The sequence below is a fragment of the Centroberyx affinis genome, unplaced genomic scaffold, assembly GCF_046629955.1.
Source record: "Centroberyx affinis isolate AG114_WGS23_722 - 3 ecotype Tasmania unplaced genomic scaffold, CSIRO-AGI_Caff_v1 ptg000606l_1, whole genome shotgun sequence".
Taxonomy (NCBI): domain Eukaryota; kingdom Metazoa; phylum Chordata; class Actinopteri; order Beryciformes; family Berycidae; genus Centroberyx; species Centroberyx affinis.
Window position 1 is genome coordinate 17253 of NW_027279239.1, and position 17240 is coordinate 34492.

Here is a 17240-nt window from a genome sequence, read left to right on the forward strand (position 1 = left end):
GAGTGACAGCAGGCTCCATGCTAACACTTTAGCATACACTATGTTGAGTGACAGTAGGCTCCATGCTAACTCTTTAGCATACAATATGTTGAGTGACAGTAGATTCCATGCTAAGACTTTAGCATACTACGTTGAGATTTTGGGATGAGATGTTAACTTAACAGGGACAGGTTGACCAACAGTCTACCTAAAAGTTGGTGTATTCCTTTAACATTATTCATATAGATTAAATGAACTAATTATGTAGACTACACAGCGCGTCTCCGCCTATTAAGCTATACCATACCACCAGGGCTTTGACTGACACACACTGGCAATCAGAAATATCTAACTCTAAAGGATGTGAGACTGCTTTGAGCACAGATTTCTTGACATATAGGCATTCCAAAGGCTGTGTCAGTTCAAATGCCGCCTGACTGGGACTGGACTGACTGAAGCAATAACTTAGATCACTCAAAATTTCTTTGAATCTCTTCAGTGTCCTTTAGGGTTCAATCCCTGTCAAATGAGGTATGTTAAATTCATTGTTGTTCTCTCTTTGGCCAGCAGGTGGCACAGTGATAGACAACACAACACTGTGTCTCAGCTCACAATCTGCTGTTCAGACTGGAGAGCCGCTTGTTATTGTATACTACAACAAATTCAAAACAGATACTATAAAAAATCATTTCAAGAATAAAATTTAAGTCATTTAAATACTCTTGTTGCAAAACTAATGTGGTTTTAAATGCACTTGTGAATTAGACTGACAATTAGATCAAATCAAACACTTTACATGTAAAATGTAAAAAAAAAATATTTTATTTTTTATTTTTTCAACTAAAATACAAACTGGAAGAGTGCACATTAGCCAGTTGCAACTATTGTACAACCTCCCAATATTAAAATCCTGGTGTTGCTGTACTCACTACAGCCAATACATCCCAGACTGTCTACATGCTGAACAGGTTCTTGACTAGTGAGAAAAAGGCTGAACTTCACCTTTAAACGAAATGAACGAACTTCATGAGCCAACTGTCATTCATCACAACTTTTCATCCACCTTCATATATACTTTAACCTCTCTCTCCCCTATACCATAAGATGAAAATATAATTAAAATGAGATTTTCCACCCCAGGGTAAGGCTATGATATGAAACGTCGGTGTCCACTGCTCACTATTGATCTCTGCATATAGAGTATGAGAAATTAATAAGAGGAAGAAATAATCTGGGGCGCAGAACTCTCCATTTTGAAGTGTAGAATGAAGGCAGAAAAAAAACAACAGAAGAAGAAACCATGTCATTTTCATATTTGAATGCCGTATGGGAAGCGAGAGAGATCCCCCCCCCCCAGATGCTGATCTTTATTAATAGTGTTCTGCATGGATGCCATCCTTTCATTACTGATGGAGAGGGAGCTGCTGGTTTATCCCAAAGCCGACTCCCGAAGATAAACTCTTTTTTTTTTTTTTAATTACACCTTACAATATAAATATGAAAAACTACCCAGGTGTGTCATACTTTTTTTCACTGCCCCAAGCTATCCACCCAGATAAATAAAGTATTTAATTCTAGGGGTACTTCTCCTAAAATTAAAGCTACTTATACCAACTGTCTTTGATTTTGTCTTGATTATCCAACCTGCATTGATTCTCAATCATGTCTCTCACAAAGTAAACCAGGCCTGGTACCATGCAGAGTCCGGCTAACTAGCTCATCAATCCACTAGTAATTGAGCAATTAACTCCCAGATTAGCTGCTGATGGATGCTGTGGAAGCATATTTCTCAGTGGGACGCTTCTTGTTAAATATTAAAGCCCTCTTGATGAGAAACTCCACTTTGATGAGATTTGAAAAGCACATGTACTGGATTCATTATGTTATTAACAAGTTGTTTTACATGACATTTCCATTAAGGTACTGATATCTAGCCAAGTAGCTGCAACATTCAATCTAATTAACAATTTGAGCCATGCAAATGTGTTGATACAGAGAAACTGATATGGATTTTTAAAATATTTCATCCCCCTCTCTCTTCCCCCTTTTATTTTTATGCTTGCCCCTCTTATAATTTAATTTATTTATGTGCTCTTATTTATTTGTTTTACTGTGTCTACTTTTTATTGTTTTATATTGTAATATGTGTATTGCTTTTATTGTTTTAATTTTTATGTAAAGCACTTGTAAACTCTTCTTTTTGGAAAGTGCTATACAAATTATTGTTATTATTATTATTATCATTTCTTGTCTCTCGATCAAATAAATAAAAAAAATAGCATCACTATTCTCTCATTACAAAATCCTGTGTGACTGTCAACTAGTTTGACTGACTAAATATAGTCACTGTACTCAATATACTTGAAATGGATTAAATGATTCAGGTTGATAGCAATACTGATATTTTTGGATTGAAGCTGCTGAAAGTGCATTTACTCAAGTGCTGTACTTAAGTACAATTTTGAACTAGTGGCACTTAAGTATTTCCATTCTGTGAGACTGCATTTATGTGGTGGCTGTAGTTATTAATTACTTTGCAGAATAAGGTTTTACAGGCAAAACATACAATAAGCTCATACAATATGTTTTATTGTTAGAGTTTAAAGTATGGAGTAGTTAGACCTAGTGCCACCTGGAACAGCTACAACATTAAAATTCCATTTACAGGTTAATGCATCAATAATGTAACACTCTGAAAGGGACCGTTATGTAGAATGAGTACTTTTACTTTTGATACGAGCGCCACTCTCAGCTGGGCCGGTTATAGTGGAGCCCAGCAACAGCTAGCCAACTGCTAATGTTTCTGTCTCGGGCAGAGAGACAGAGAGCTTAGCAGCTGGATGAAACCTGGGCAGAGATAGACGAGAGGCTGCCTCTTGTCCATCTCTTCAACGGGCCACCTTCGCTGGAGTGGGAGGGCCAGCGGCAAGAGACTTTTTACAGGGGCAGACGGGCCGGGCCAGGCCAGGAAGGGCCCTCACTGCCTCACTGTCATCACATACTAACTGCAGCTCCAAGCAGTGGTGGCTCCAGTGTGTCTCCCTTGAAGAGACGGACAAGAGGCAGCCTCTCGTCGGTCTCTGCCCAGGTGTCGTCCAGCTGCTAAGCTATTCCTGTCCGCTCTCTGTCTCCTCTCTGCCCGAGAGAGAAACATTAGTCGTTGGCAACCAGTCCAGCTGAGAGTGGAGCTCGCCGGCAAGTCGCCGCTGGGCTTGTTTCTCGGTTTAGCATCTGTTTGCTAGACAGTTAGCAATCTTTAGCAGTCCCCAAAGCCCTCTCCACCAGCCACATGGGTCGAGTAATGAGAGCAGCCCGCTCTCTCATTAGGCTCCAGGTCGTTAACAATCACGGAGAAAAGCTCCAATGCATCTACCGACCAGCTGAGAGCGTTAGCTTGCCGACAACTCAAGCTGGTTAGGCTTGTTTCTCAGTCAACCTCCCCAAACATGAACACCCTCAACCACAGAATCTGAATGGATAGAACGGTCCCTCCCATTCAAATCAACGCTTCTGGATGGTCGGAGCAGCGGCCATTTTTATGTGTACCATTCCATAATATAACACCTCCTTGGTACCGTTGGGCTAGCTTCCGTATAAACCCACTTACGGCAAGTTTCAGCAAGGACCAGGCAGTGGAAAACTGGCGTTGCGCTATCTCCGTCGCTTTGCTGTCAGCGGAGCTACTCAAGGATTTTTGGAGTGATTGGGTTTAACCACGCTATATTACTGTTGGTAAGTCGTCAAATTTTATTCATTTAATGTTAGTCTTGTAACATTACAAAGCTAACCCACTCACGCTGTGTGGCAGCCGGTGTGACACACTTTACAGCCTTAATGGCCAAACTTCGCCATTTTTTGGTGTACTAGTCAAAATACCATGGAAAACAGTGGAAAGGCCGTTCTATCCATTCAAATTCTGTGCCTTCAGCTGCCAACTGGGAAGTGCCAGATGTCAGACCTTTTCACTAGCACATGAACACACCACACATTTGTGTATCTGAGGACCACACCTCTGTCAGAATTGTCTGAAAAATCCATAAGTAAACGTGATTGAATCCACACGTGTGATTTGTGAATGCAGGTTCGACAACTTGTAAATAAATACCAAAAAAAAACTCACGTGAAAAATAAACTTCCAACTTGGAAATATATTTGTGGAATTGTTTGACATTTATTCAAGTTGGGTGGTATTTATCTGTAGAATTGTTTGGCACTTATTCAAATTGAGTGGCATTTGTTTGTGGACTGGAAAATACATTTGTGATCATCCTTGTTTACTTACAAGTCATGATACATTTGCGAAACATGCATTTATTTCTTTGGTAACACTTTACAATAAGGGTCACTAAGTTAAGTTAATGCTTATTAAGCATTAACTAACCCTTAATTAACAGTTAACTAACGTGTAATTTACTAATGGTGTTCATGTTAACTAAGGTATTAATTTATACATTATTTAATGGTTTATAAAGATGACTATTAAATAATGTATAAATTAATACCTTAGTTAACATGAACACCATTAGTAAATGATTACCAGACACATTAGTTAACTGTTAATTAAGAGTTAACTAACCCTTAGCTTAGTGACCCTTATTGTAAAGTATTACCATTTATTTTTTAGACAAATCTGACTCCATACTGAAACACAAGAGAAAACAACCACGCACAAAAGTGAAGAGACCAAGCGCAAACATTATTCTGCTGTGAGAAGGTATAATTTCCCTTTTCACCACCTTCATCCTCCCCTCTCATGCATTATTGGCCTGTTTTATATTTTTGTGTGTATGTGCGCATGTGGGACAGAGAGAGAGAGTGTAAAATTCCTGTTGACTAATGTTTCATTTATTTCTGTGATGGATTAGATGTCTAGCGTCTAGCCTCCTGATGCAAAATGTCCCATTCTTCAATCATTTCTCCCCACCAAACACCAAAGTTCCCCCCTGCACCCTAAACCCATGAAACCCAACAGAAACATACTGGACACCAGGGAAAACTTTCAGCTGGAAGAACCTTAACATTCAGGAAACAAACCAAGTCATTATACTGTAAAATAACTGGGGGCGGAAAGTGTGTGTGTGTGGGTGGGTGTGGGGGGGCATCAAGCAAACAAATATTTTTCATCTGTCCTTTTTTTTCATTTAAAGCCACTGCTAGGAATTCAATCATATCCAACCCCAATGTGGAACTAATGCTGTGGTGAAGAACCAATGGGGCTGCTCAAAGTGGACCTGGCCCATAACACCAAGCTTCAAGCATGAGACCATGATTAAAGATTAGACAAAAGCTTTTAGCCCAGATTTAATCCGTGTAGCCTTTATTTTGACAGTTGGGACTTGGTACAAAATTTAGTTAGTTTCCGTACAGAATCCCCCTGTACATGACATTTCCATTTTCAATGTTAGACCTGCAATAAGCGATATCAGACTTTATAACCAATCCTGAAACTAATGTGTGCTATGCGGAGATTTCATTGAGACATAATGATATAAACCAATATCCACACAGGCGGGCCAGCTGTGTTGCTGTTTTCATCTCTTTTCTAAAAGCTTGTCAAAACTGTAGCTTTTCATTTTTTTTAAAACTAGCTTGTCTCCTCCCTCGCTGTTTAAAAGCGGCCCTCTCCCCCTCCCACTCCTGAAAAAATTCTTGTAATGGCGGAATCGATAAAGTGAGCGAGTAAACTTGTTAAACTAGTAAACTTGCTGCCTACCTCTTCACTTGTCATTGTGGGACACGTAACCTTCAATGGGAGAAAAATGTGGCAAAGCGAGACTGTGACACTTCTCCATAGGTATGTTTAGCTTAGCTATTAGCCTTTATGCTAGGTTTGTCCTTTGGAGCTGTAGTCCAGTAGCTTTGCTGTGCTTTATTTACATATGTGTTGCGGTTTCTGTCACCCTCTAGTGGTCAGAAAATCACTTATTACAGCTTTAACAAAGTTAGTGGGGGGTTAAATTAGCAGCTAAGCTAAGCATGCTGGCTACATTACAGTAAACCTTGCTATGTAGGCAACTGCACACTACAGTAATCAAATTGTAGCATGCAACAAAATATGTAAACTGATCTTATATAGCATGCAGACTGAGCTTATATTTACTTATTATACTTTTTATGCTGATATTTTACATTTCGTATTTATTCTTTGTAAATGGGAAGTCTTTGTATGTATGTGAAGGTTTATTTCAATGCACCATTTGAGGTTGAAGCAACTGCAATTTCGTTGTGCTTGCACAATGACAATAAAGTTCTTGAATCTGAATCTATTGTTATCCTTACAAGCCTGACCTACAGCTAACTAAGTTAGACTAATTAGTACATCTCTTTACAAATGTCTGTTCTGCAGCAGAGGAAGGGACATAATTTATCATTTCTCAAAGTACTAATTAATTGTTTAAATGTGTTATTGATCAAATCTATCTCTCAAACTATTTTCTCTGCGCCAATGTTTTTTTTCCCCTACTGCTGCTGCTGAGAGGCACACATACTACTGATTTGCACAACTTGGTGAGACATTTTGTTTTATGTATTTGTAAAGATGTGAGCCTATAATTTTGTATAATTTTGTATTGATAGACTGCAGTGTGAACATCAAGGCTGTAGCCATGGAGTCAACATTGGGGGGGGGGGACCAAATCTGCCGGGGGTCCCCCCCAAGAAAAAATTCAAAATTTGAAAACTCATTTCCTGCCATTCTAAAATATTTAAAAATTCACTAACACATGGGATGAACTTTTTATGTATTTTTTATTTTTTACAATAATGTCTAATAGTGTATTGTATTACATTGCTCTGTTTTTTCTTTTTTCTTTTTTACCTTTTCTTGTTTCATTGTATGTAATGGCAGAGATTAGGGATTAATTAATAAATTACAACCATAACCATAATCATATAAACAGAAATCTATGCATTGTTATATGAAGACAAGTCCAGATATTGTGGCCAAGGTTTAGCATATTGTTGTTTTTATTTACATATTTACAAGTAAACTTGGCTGGGCAGCAGGGGCGTTTGCTCTGCTCTGCTCTCCTCTCTCATTTTCTCCTCTCGTCCTATTTTCTCCTCTCCAGCCCTCTCTCCTCCTCTCCTCTCCAGTCATCTCTTTTCCTCTCCCCTGCTCTCCAGTCATCTCTTCTCCTCTCCTTTCCTCTGCTGTCTTCTCCTCTCCTCTCCTCTCCAGCCCTCTCTCCTCCTCTCCTCTGGTCCTATATTCTCCTCTCCTCTCCAGGTCTCTCCTCTTCTCTGCTCTCCAGTCATCTCCTCTCCTCTCCTCTCCTTTCCTCTGCTCTCCTCTCCTCTTCAGGTCTCTCCTCTGCTCTCCAGTCATCTCCTCTCCTCTCCTTTCCTCGGCTCCCCTCTCCTCTTCAGGTCTCTCCTCTTCTCTGCTCTCCAGTCATCTCCTCTCCTCTCCTTTCCTTTCCTCGGCTCTCCTCTCCAGGTCTCTCCTCCTCTCCCCTGCTCTCCAGTCATCTCTTCTCCTCCCCTCTCCTCTCCTCGGCTCTCCTCTCCTCTCCAGGTCTCTCCTCTTCACTGCTCTCCAGTCATCTCCTCTCCTCTCCTTTCCTCGGCTCTCCTCTCCTCTCCAGTCATCTCTTCTCCTTTCCTCTGCTCTCCTCTCCTCTCCTCTCCAGGCAATGACATGTGTTTTGACTTGCCATTCTTCAAAGCAAAGGATCCAAAGGCCTTTTTGTGCTTATCATTAGACACTGATAAAAGACTGGCATATTCCTTCAAGGTCCAGTCTGTCCAGTTTCTCCTGGTGCACGTGACACATGGCCACATTATTCAGCCTTGTTTGACTCATCGATGATCTAAGCCATGTCTTAAGCCTCCTCAGGGCACTAAAATTCCTCTCAGCCTCTGCAGAGGAGGCAGGGACGACCAGCAAAAGCCTTACTAAAGCTTCCACCTGACTCTGGCACCATTTCCCGAATAATGCTAGCAACATCTGTGCTCGTCCTGCATGCTTGTTTTGACATGGTCCACAGCCTCCAACATGCCTGAAACGGTCTGTTTCCTAAGCTGCAGGGAGGTGTTCAGGCACTCCAAATCCTGTTCGCACTCCAAAGGGGTGCGAACAGTCCACCTGGTGGGACAGAGAGGTTTCAACGAGGTGAAACCATGCTCCGATTTTGCGATTTCCTGGAAAATCACCTTGAACTTGCCAGATTGGTTAAAGAATCCCAATTCATGCACCAGACCCATTGAATCTCTTACTAGTGGAAAGGCTACACAGGCAGCCTGCGTAACTAAGTTCACGCAGTGTGGACCACAGTGACAATACATAGCCAGCGGTTGCTCTTTCCTTAAAATGGCTTGTACCCCTGCAATCGTCCAGCCATGTTTGCGGCACCGTCATAGGTTTGTCCTCGAAGTTGGGACAGAGGAAGGCCTAGACAGGGGTACTCAGATACAAATCTTAAAGGTCCACAAAGAAAATGTTCAATAAGACAAAGGTCCGTTTATTAAGGTCAGTCAAGCTTTTAAACAATTGGAGGATGACCGGCCTAGACGCATCATCACATCACATCACATGCCATCTTGGCTATATTTTGCCCTGTCGTTGATGACACTTCATAGAGTCCCAGGAATTCTTCCTTTGGTTGTAGATCTGCATCTACAAAGCGCAAACATATTGACTCCTGCTCAACTCCTGATATATCCTGGGTGCCATCAATGATAAGTGCGAACTGGACCACTGGCATTGATGTTATTTCCGACACAATTTCTTTTGACGATTGTATTGCCCATCAGCTTCAAATCCGAGTCATCACAGCTAATTTGTGACACTGGCTGTCTTTATGAGCACGAAATTTCTCCAGTGCCTTCTTCCAATTTTGAAAGCCAGTCTTGACAAACGCTGAAACTGCTTTTGACGCAAGCTTAGACTTTTGTGTTGCAAAGTATTTACCACAATAGAAACAGAGGACCCCCTTTAGGGAGGGGCTGTAATGGAGCCAAGTTTAATCTTTAAACCATTTCTCCTTAAAGTAGAGTGTCCTATTTGATAGGGTTTGACTAGGTATGACAGTCACATTTGGCTGATTTGGGCGAGGTCCAAGCTCCTCCCCTCCCTCTCCTGCAGCTTCATCTTCACCTGCCTGTCTTCTCTCTCTCTCTGTCTGTCTTTCATTGTCTCAAACTCACTCTCCCTGCTTGCTCTACTTAGAGGAATATCTCATCTTAAATTAACATTAGGATTAGACTGTTGTGACGTCATTATTTGGTCTTAACCATCAATATTTGCTCCTTTTCTCACTCACCTCCATGTCAGCTGCTGTGCCTGCCCTGTCTGCATCCTCATGCTCTCTCTCTCCCTCTCTCTCTCTTTACTCTGAACGCACCAGAGTGAACATGAAAGAAATATTATCAGTAAACAATTGGTGTTTCTTGCCATGATGTTCAGGAACCATTTCTGATCTGAATGGCAATGATTATTATATCAAGAAACATTGACTCATCTCGTGTACTACTGTATACTTCTATCATCTGACCGGTACTCATTTTCTCACTGCTCTCAACTTACTTTTTTTCTTTTCTGAGGCTGCCCAAAAAACTGACGAATGTCACTGCCACGCTTCCTCTTGCTCATGATGACACTTACTGTGAATTAAAGCTGACTGTAATAAAACTGCTAGCACTTTAATCAAACAAACACTAAAAATCATAATCATAAGCAAGTTCAGCTATACAGTATACTATACGAATATGCAATAAATTAAAGCTACTACTGTCTATATAAATTACACATGCATCGCAATATAAATGATTGGCATTTTACTCAGTCTTCACGTGGGCTTTCTGACAAATGTAACATAATAAAGACCTTAACGTTAGTTGAATACACCCGTGAACACCATTGTTGGTCGCTGAGTGAATGTGTGGCTAATTAACTTTCCAGAAGTGTGGAGATAGGTCTGGCTATGCGAGACTACTTTCCAGGTAACTTAGCTATGATAGCTAACGTTAGTGATGGTTGATTGATTAGCACTCGCAAATCGGCCCGTTTATACCAAAAACGTTTGTTTCCAATCTCGGAATCCATTGTCTATCGGTCTGATGAAGATTAAACTCGTACAAAATATTATTTATTTCCACATTTACAGTTCCAGTGCAAAATGACATTGATTGTACCTACCCACAGTAATCCGAGCAATGGCTTCTGCTGGGCTCCGGCAACACCACTTGGACAAACCACACGCAGAACTGCAGTAATACTAGAATGGCAATTTGTTAAGTTTAGTTATGATTATGATTACATTTGCTAATGATTATTTCGGATGGTGGTGCGTGGTTGCCTGTCGTAGCATAGCAATTTTTTTTTTTTATTTATATTTTTTATATCAATATATTGGGGGGGACATTTTGAGCATATTGTGGGGGATGTGTCCCCCTCCAATATATATTATAATTACGGCCTTGGTGAACATACTGTAATGTGAATATAAGACAATGGCAAATGATTTATTGCTGTTAAGTTACTAGATGCTGTGGTAGGACACTTTTTACACACACAGACACACACACACACTCCGACAATTGGTGCATTACCTGTGCCACTGGACTCTTCCCTTACACATACAGTTCAATTTGGTGTTAATGCCAATTGTTTATGCTGATGGTTAAGTATTTGACTAGTTATGTGGTTTTGATATTTGATTTTGGATATTTGAATTTTCTGCTGATACCTGTGAATAAGTTATACTTACCATAGGTCAGATTACAGGTGTTAGAATTAGAATAGCTTAGGCCTAATCGAACTATGGTGTAGTATTCATTCTGAGGTACCTCTTTGTGACTGACATTGTCTAAGATCAGTATTGTGAAACTTTTGTTTTATGTATTTTTGTTTATTTTATGTTTTCAAATACAATCCAGCCGGCAAATATATTTCTACTTAACACCCTGTGTTGTGTGATTATTAAGCTCCCAATTTGTTCTGCTCTGCAAACCTCATCTTCTGATACACTGGATTTGATTATTAGACAACAATAGTATATGTGTTACACATGTTTAATTCATGTCAGTAAATGCATTAGTTAACATTAGTTAATGAACACTTAATATACAGTGTTACCTTTCCATTTTAGCAGCCCTGTCAACAATGTAGCATCTTGATTCTGCTGGCTGTTCTGCCTCTTCTTAAAGCTATTTCTATTTAGCAGCAAGCCCAGCAAGCACCACTGCTTTCTAATGCGCACCAGAGTGGCTGCAGCACCGTTTGCAATGAAGCACATTGCTGATGAACTGGTGAGATCAGTCTACAAAATAGCTTGTGAAAAATCATAATCCATATAATGTAACAGATGCATTTTATCCTCTCCTTATTCCTATATAGATCCAAAATTGTGTCTGATTTTTCCCCTACAATATCTCATTTTCTCTCTTGTAACATCATGCAGCTCTCACACTGCAGTATCCTCTCCTTGAATAGCTCTACTGCTTTTCCCCCCCAGCGCAACTCCCTTACCGCCCAATAGAATCGCCTATCAAGCTCAAGCTTTCTCCTGATTGGATGGCAGTGACACCGGTCAACCTCTCTCTCTCACTCTCTCTCTCTGTCTCTCCCTCTCTCTCTGTGTGAGAGGTGATGCTGGCTTGGTGAATGCTCCTAAGTGAATATCTAGCTCCAGGAGAGTGAGAGTGAGAATTTGGAGTGCGTGAAGAGGTTGGATATTATAGTTGTCTGCAGTCTTCAGCATGAGATTCAGATTCAGATGTTATCCCACAATAGGTTACCAAGGCTATCGAATAAAAATATTTTCTTGGTCTTGAGACATAATCCTTTGGGAGGGTGTGTGTGTGTGTGTGTGTGTGTGTGTGTGTATGCATGGAGGAGGTTCTGCACCAAGCTGATTCCCTAGAAGCCCACACAGTGGAGAGGAGTGGGCAGCCTGGGGTACAGTAGGATCTTATTACCATTCAGAAGCCATGGATTAACCGCCATCAAACACTTACCTATAAGGCTTTATTTAGCATGCAAATACATGGGAGGGAGGAGTAGTCAATGCATCAACATATCAAAAAGTTGTCCTTCATTTTCTCAAAAGATGTTTACAATTTACATTCTTTTTCATGCTGCTGAACCTCTACAGTTTCTAAGTCTTTAAGTTTTCTCCATAAAGATCCTTGATCAACTTCCCACAGTTGAAGGCCCCCATCAGCGATTCTGCATAGCAGCGCCTGTCAACTCCTATTTAGGAATGACCCGCTCTGTCTGGGCTGTTTTTATTAATGCTAATTTGGCAGGAGGCGACCTTCCTGATTGGATCATTTGTTATTTCCCGACTTCCTGTCAAAGGTTTCGTTTGCTGTGCCCTCCGTGGGTTAATGATGTGTGTGCCGGTGGCGGCGCGGAGGGTGGAGACGACTCATTTTACCATATTTTGCCTGTGCTTGGCCTCATTTGCATGGCGGGAGGACACAAAGCTTCTAAACAGCCTTCTTAGCGGGAGGGAAGCGATGAGAGAATAGATGATTGGGGCCAATTACCCCGTCCAAACGGCCATGAAACAGCAGCAGTTAAGAAGTCATTAGGGGAGAGGAAGGTGTTAATTTACCACAGACGGGGGAGTGTATGGGAGTATATTTCTGAAAGGTGCACTGCAACAGTCATTGATAATGGGTGAATAATATACATTATTGCAATTTCATGTCGCTGTTTTTCATTGGGACATTTTGGATTCATTTTTTACACATAGGAAAAAATCATTAATTATCCTGGTGAACACATAATCATGAAACATAATCCACATCTACTTCGGCCATGGGGAAAAACCGCCACACACCTTTCCTGAGGATTAGTCCTCTTTCATCATTTACACACTGTGCTAGCGGCTGTAATAGGCTGTAATTATATGTGATTATGTCTAAATCTCCCTGGATATGAGGACCAAAAGCAATAACATCATTACACTAAATCGCACCATTTGAACCGCTGTTTGCGCTGCATTTTGTTTGGGAGGTCTGCTAAAAATACTTTCTGTACGTATTGTAAAGGCATGTTGTCAAACCAGCCCACTCTGCCCTGCACACTATGGATACAATTCCCATCTTCTGCTATGATTTTCATATCTATAATAGAGCTTGAATAGCAGCCGCGGCCTCCACAATGAGGCATGTGACAATATGTACGCTTGCCCTCTCTTTGGATAATTACGATCATTTAAATATTAACGTCACTCCCTTGTTTACATGATAGTGGGTCATGCTAGTGCCTTTGCATGCAGATGCCGTCAGATGAAAGACAAGAGAAATCCCATTTGTTCCACTCCCTGTGTAATGCCAAGGCTTTAGGAGAATCTGCCTGCTTGATTTCTGGACTGAGAAAGAGAAGCTGAATGTGAGATGTGGCTGGCCCAGATGGTAGCAACTGATATCCAGCATAGTCCTGCTTTACTGCTGCTGCTAAATTACTGATGGGCTTGGTTTATTTTCTGCTCTCTTTCTCTGTTCGCCTCTCTGTCTCCATCTGTCTTTGCATTTTTAGAGTTCGTCTTTCTCTTTTCTCTGTGTTGAGTCAATCAGATGAGCTAGAACAGTGGTTCTCAACGTGGGGTCCGAGGACCACCAGGGGTCCTTGAGGGGGTTCCAGGGGGTCCCCAGCAAACTGATGACTTGTTAAACTTCAGCATTATTTAATTTACAACAAGTTAACACAATTAGAGAATGTAAAATAATGACTGTTTTGATCATGGTTTCACTGTTATCTCTCTACCTACAATACAGATAGTCATGGAATTCTGGTCAAAATCATATCTGACAATAAAAATATTCTCAGATTTGGGTTCGGCAGACAAAACCTCATCAAATGAGGGTCTGTGGCTCAAATGTGTACTAAATTAGGGGTCCTTGATATGAAAAAGGTTGAGAATCACTGATCTAGAACAAGCACCGATCCTGTGCAGACCAACGACGCGCCCTCTAGAGGCCATTTGAAGAAGCGCAGGCTGTCCCTGAGTGAGTGACTGAGTCAGCGACCTGAACTTGCCACTTTCTGACCCCAGCCACATGGCGCACCGTGGGAAAAATGTGTTCGCTCTCAGAGATCTGGAGCTTTGGCTTGGAGACAGGGCAAAGTTTATACTTCAAGTCAAGTTCACCATGGGGGGAAACATAACTTTTTATACTATAAATAAACATGCACATGCTTGGCCTAAGGTTAAGCTAACCCTTTTCACACACAGACATTTAACCCATAGCTAACTCTTAGCCTAGGGCTAATGATTCACACAGCGTTCTTGTTAGCCCAGGGCTTACATGTCCGAATATTCTGTGGTAATAAAAACACTTTAGCCCAGGAATGCTCCACAGCGTTGCTTAGCAACGTTGTGAAAGAGAAGTTACTTGGTTGGACAACAAACAAGTGACACTACGTCTTCTAACCCTTTTCACACAGCCAACAGATAACCCTGGTTTTAAACAATTTTCTGGGTTAGGGTTTAACCCTGAAAAGTTGGGAATAACCCTGCTATGGAGCAGGGCCAGCTAGCCCAGTGCCAAAGTCAGGGTTATCCCACTTTGGAATTAGCCTGTGTGAAATGTTCATTAGCCCAAGGCTAAAACACAAGTTAGCCCAGGGCTAAAACACAAGTTAGCCCAGGGCTAAGTGCTGTGTGAAAAGCCCTATTGTTAGCTAAAACACCATTTTGAGTGGTCAGAGTATTTTTGATTTTCTCCCCCTCATCTTCATCGTTCCTCATCAGCTAGTCCTTAATGCAAGTTCAAAAGCAGTCTATTAAAATATCTATCTCATAGAGCCATGACAACGAGATTGCTTGACTGCACACGTACTTCTGAACTCTGTTTTGATACAGCTAACAAACTACATTAACCATGTTAAGGAATATCAAATGTTTCACATCATTAGTATAGTAAATCCTTAACCAATGTCGTTAACCATGGACAGTGGGAAAAGGGGGAATATACAGTTGCTAATCAAGACAAACGACTCACCCTTCTCAAGAACTCATCCATCTGCAGGAATGAGCTGGACGCCACTGTTGCTTGGACTGCCCTTCCATATATCCATATAGACATTCAGCAGTGCCACTGATGTTGCAGGCCACGTGGCCTAATGGATAAGGCGTCTGACTTCGGATTAGAAGACTGCAGGTTCGAGTCCTGCCGTGGTCATGTGTTTGCCCATTTTCCCCACAGGGATCATTTAGTAATCGTCTAATGAGGGCAGACGGTCTGAAGGTCTCAGTCCAACCAAACACTACACCAAAGCCCTGATTTATAAAACTGTGCAAAGATTCCACACTGAACGCTAATGTGCACACAAAAGAGGCAAAGTACACATAATCTATATATAAAACTATGTGTATGCACACTGGCATGCGATTCCCCCTTTATAAATTCCAATTATGTTGAAATGGCGTGCATGTGCACAAGCCTCCATCCCCTTTACTCCCACAGTGAACCATAGATGGTTCATGAAACGCCCTTAATGAATACTGATATGCATATGTAAATGTGCTTGTCATTCCATTGTCTGCGTGAGAAAATGGCAAAGACTGAAGAGAAATTTCCCCAGTGGCCTCAGCTCAGGTATCACCAACCAAAAAAAGTTTGAGTGGCAACATGTCACAACAGCAGTTAATGCTGCCACAGTGTCAGTGCCACTGGTGGGGTTAAGGGAACCCCCGAGCTCTTTCCCCATGGTGGATGTCTCCCCATGATAATCGGGGAATCCCTAATCAGTGGCACTGTACCAGAAAAAGAGGGAGACACTGACTTGGCGTTAGAGGAAGATGAGACTGCCGCAGCTGATTATTACTGTCCCATTGCACAAAATGACCATAATATAGGTAGGGTTGGATAGGGTTGTACCAATGACTCTAAGATTACTTACAATTACTCTGTCTTGGAGACAACAAATCAGTAATTATTCCAGTATTTTGCATGGTGATACATGGTTAGCTGAAGGCAATGGGTCAGTAGCCTTTCCCCATGTATCCTTCCATTGCTAAAATTCAACACATCAGCAAGAAAATGACTGTTAACACCCCACAAATGGTACAAGGTTTTCTGCATTGGTGGGTGGACTCCTTGGCCTCATTTATCCACAGTGCATATGTACAAATATGTGTATAAACCATGCGTATGACCATTTCTAAGCAAAGAGTCAGATTTATCGCACAGCACCAACCGGTTGGAAATTAAAGACCACCAAGAAAGACAGGAACAGAAAATCAATTGAACAGGCTTTTTCATAATTTTTCATATAAAAATGGTAGTTGAGACTAAAAGTGCCTGTTATACGATTCATAAACAATTTGGACAGTGCATATTGTACAACTAAAGGGGGAATGAACAGTTGCTAACGCAATCAAACTAACACTTGGACACCATTGTGGTGCTCAATCACAATACCATCTATCCAAATTGACATTCTGCACTAACAGTGACATGGCAGGCCATGTGGCCTAATGGATAAGGTGTCTGACTTCGGATCAGAAGATTGCAGGTTCGAGTCCTGCCATGGTCATTTGTTTGTTTGTCCACTTTCCCCACAGTGATCATTTAAGAATCGTCTAATCCAGGTGTGACCAATAGAGGGCCGATAGTCTGCAGGTCTCAGTGCAACCAAACACTACACCAGGGCCCCCATTTATAAAATTGTGCGAAGAGTCCACACTGAAATCTAACGTGCACACAAAAGAGGAAAAGTACACAAGGACAAAAATAATCAGGTATAGAACCATGTGTACGCACACCACCATTCAATTCTCCCTTTAGAAATCTCAACAATGTTGAAATGGTTTGCATGTGCACGAGCCTCATACTCCGTCCCCTTAACTCCCACAATAAACCATAGATGGTTCATGAAACGCCCTTAATGAATACTGATGCATATGTAAATGTGCTTGTCATTCCATTGTCTGTGTGAGAAAATGGCAAAGCCGCACGTGGCCCCAGTTTGGGCATCCACTGCTGCCAGAGTGTCAGTGCCACTGGTGGGGTTAAGGGGACACCCGAGCTCTTTCCCCATGGTGGATGTCTCCCCATGATAATCAGGGAATCCCTAATCAGTGGCACTGTGCCAGAAAATGAGTGAGACACCAACTTGGCTTTAGAGGAAGATGAGACTGCTGCCGCTGACCCAGGTATCCTGAATGTGCCTTTTGTATATGGAAAGAGTGAACCTAACCACGCATTCAACATTTCACATTCAGTTGATTTGACAAAAAAAAAACAGAAAATGAGAATAAAAACTTGTGTACTCTGACTTTTTCTGTAATTTGATATGAAGCGTA

The 17240-nt window shown here is 41.4% G+C and overlaps 2 non-coding genes across 2 annotated transcripts; both read left to right on the forward strand.

The window, feature by feature from the left end:
• The first annotated feature begins 15041 nt into the window (after positions 1–15041).
• On the forward strand, positions 15042–15114 carry trnar-ucg (transfer RNA arginine (anticodon UCG)). Its single transcript has one exon. It is a non-coding gene; the product is annotated as a tRNA-Arg (tRNA).
• A 1284-nt stretch (positions 15115–16398) lies between these two features.
• trnar-ucg (transfer RNA arginine (anticodon UCG)) lies at positions 16399–16471 on the forward strand. The gene has a single exon. It is a non-coding gene; the product is annotated as a tRNA-Arg (tRNA).
• Positions 16472–17240: the final 769 nt, after the last annotated feature.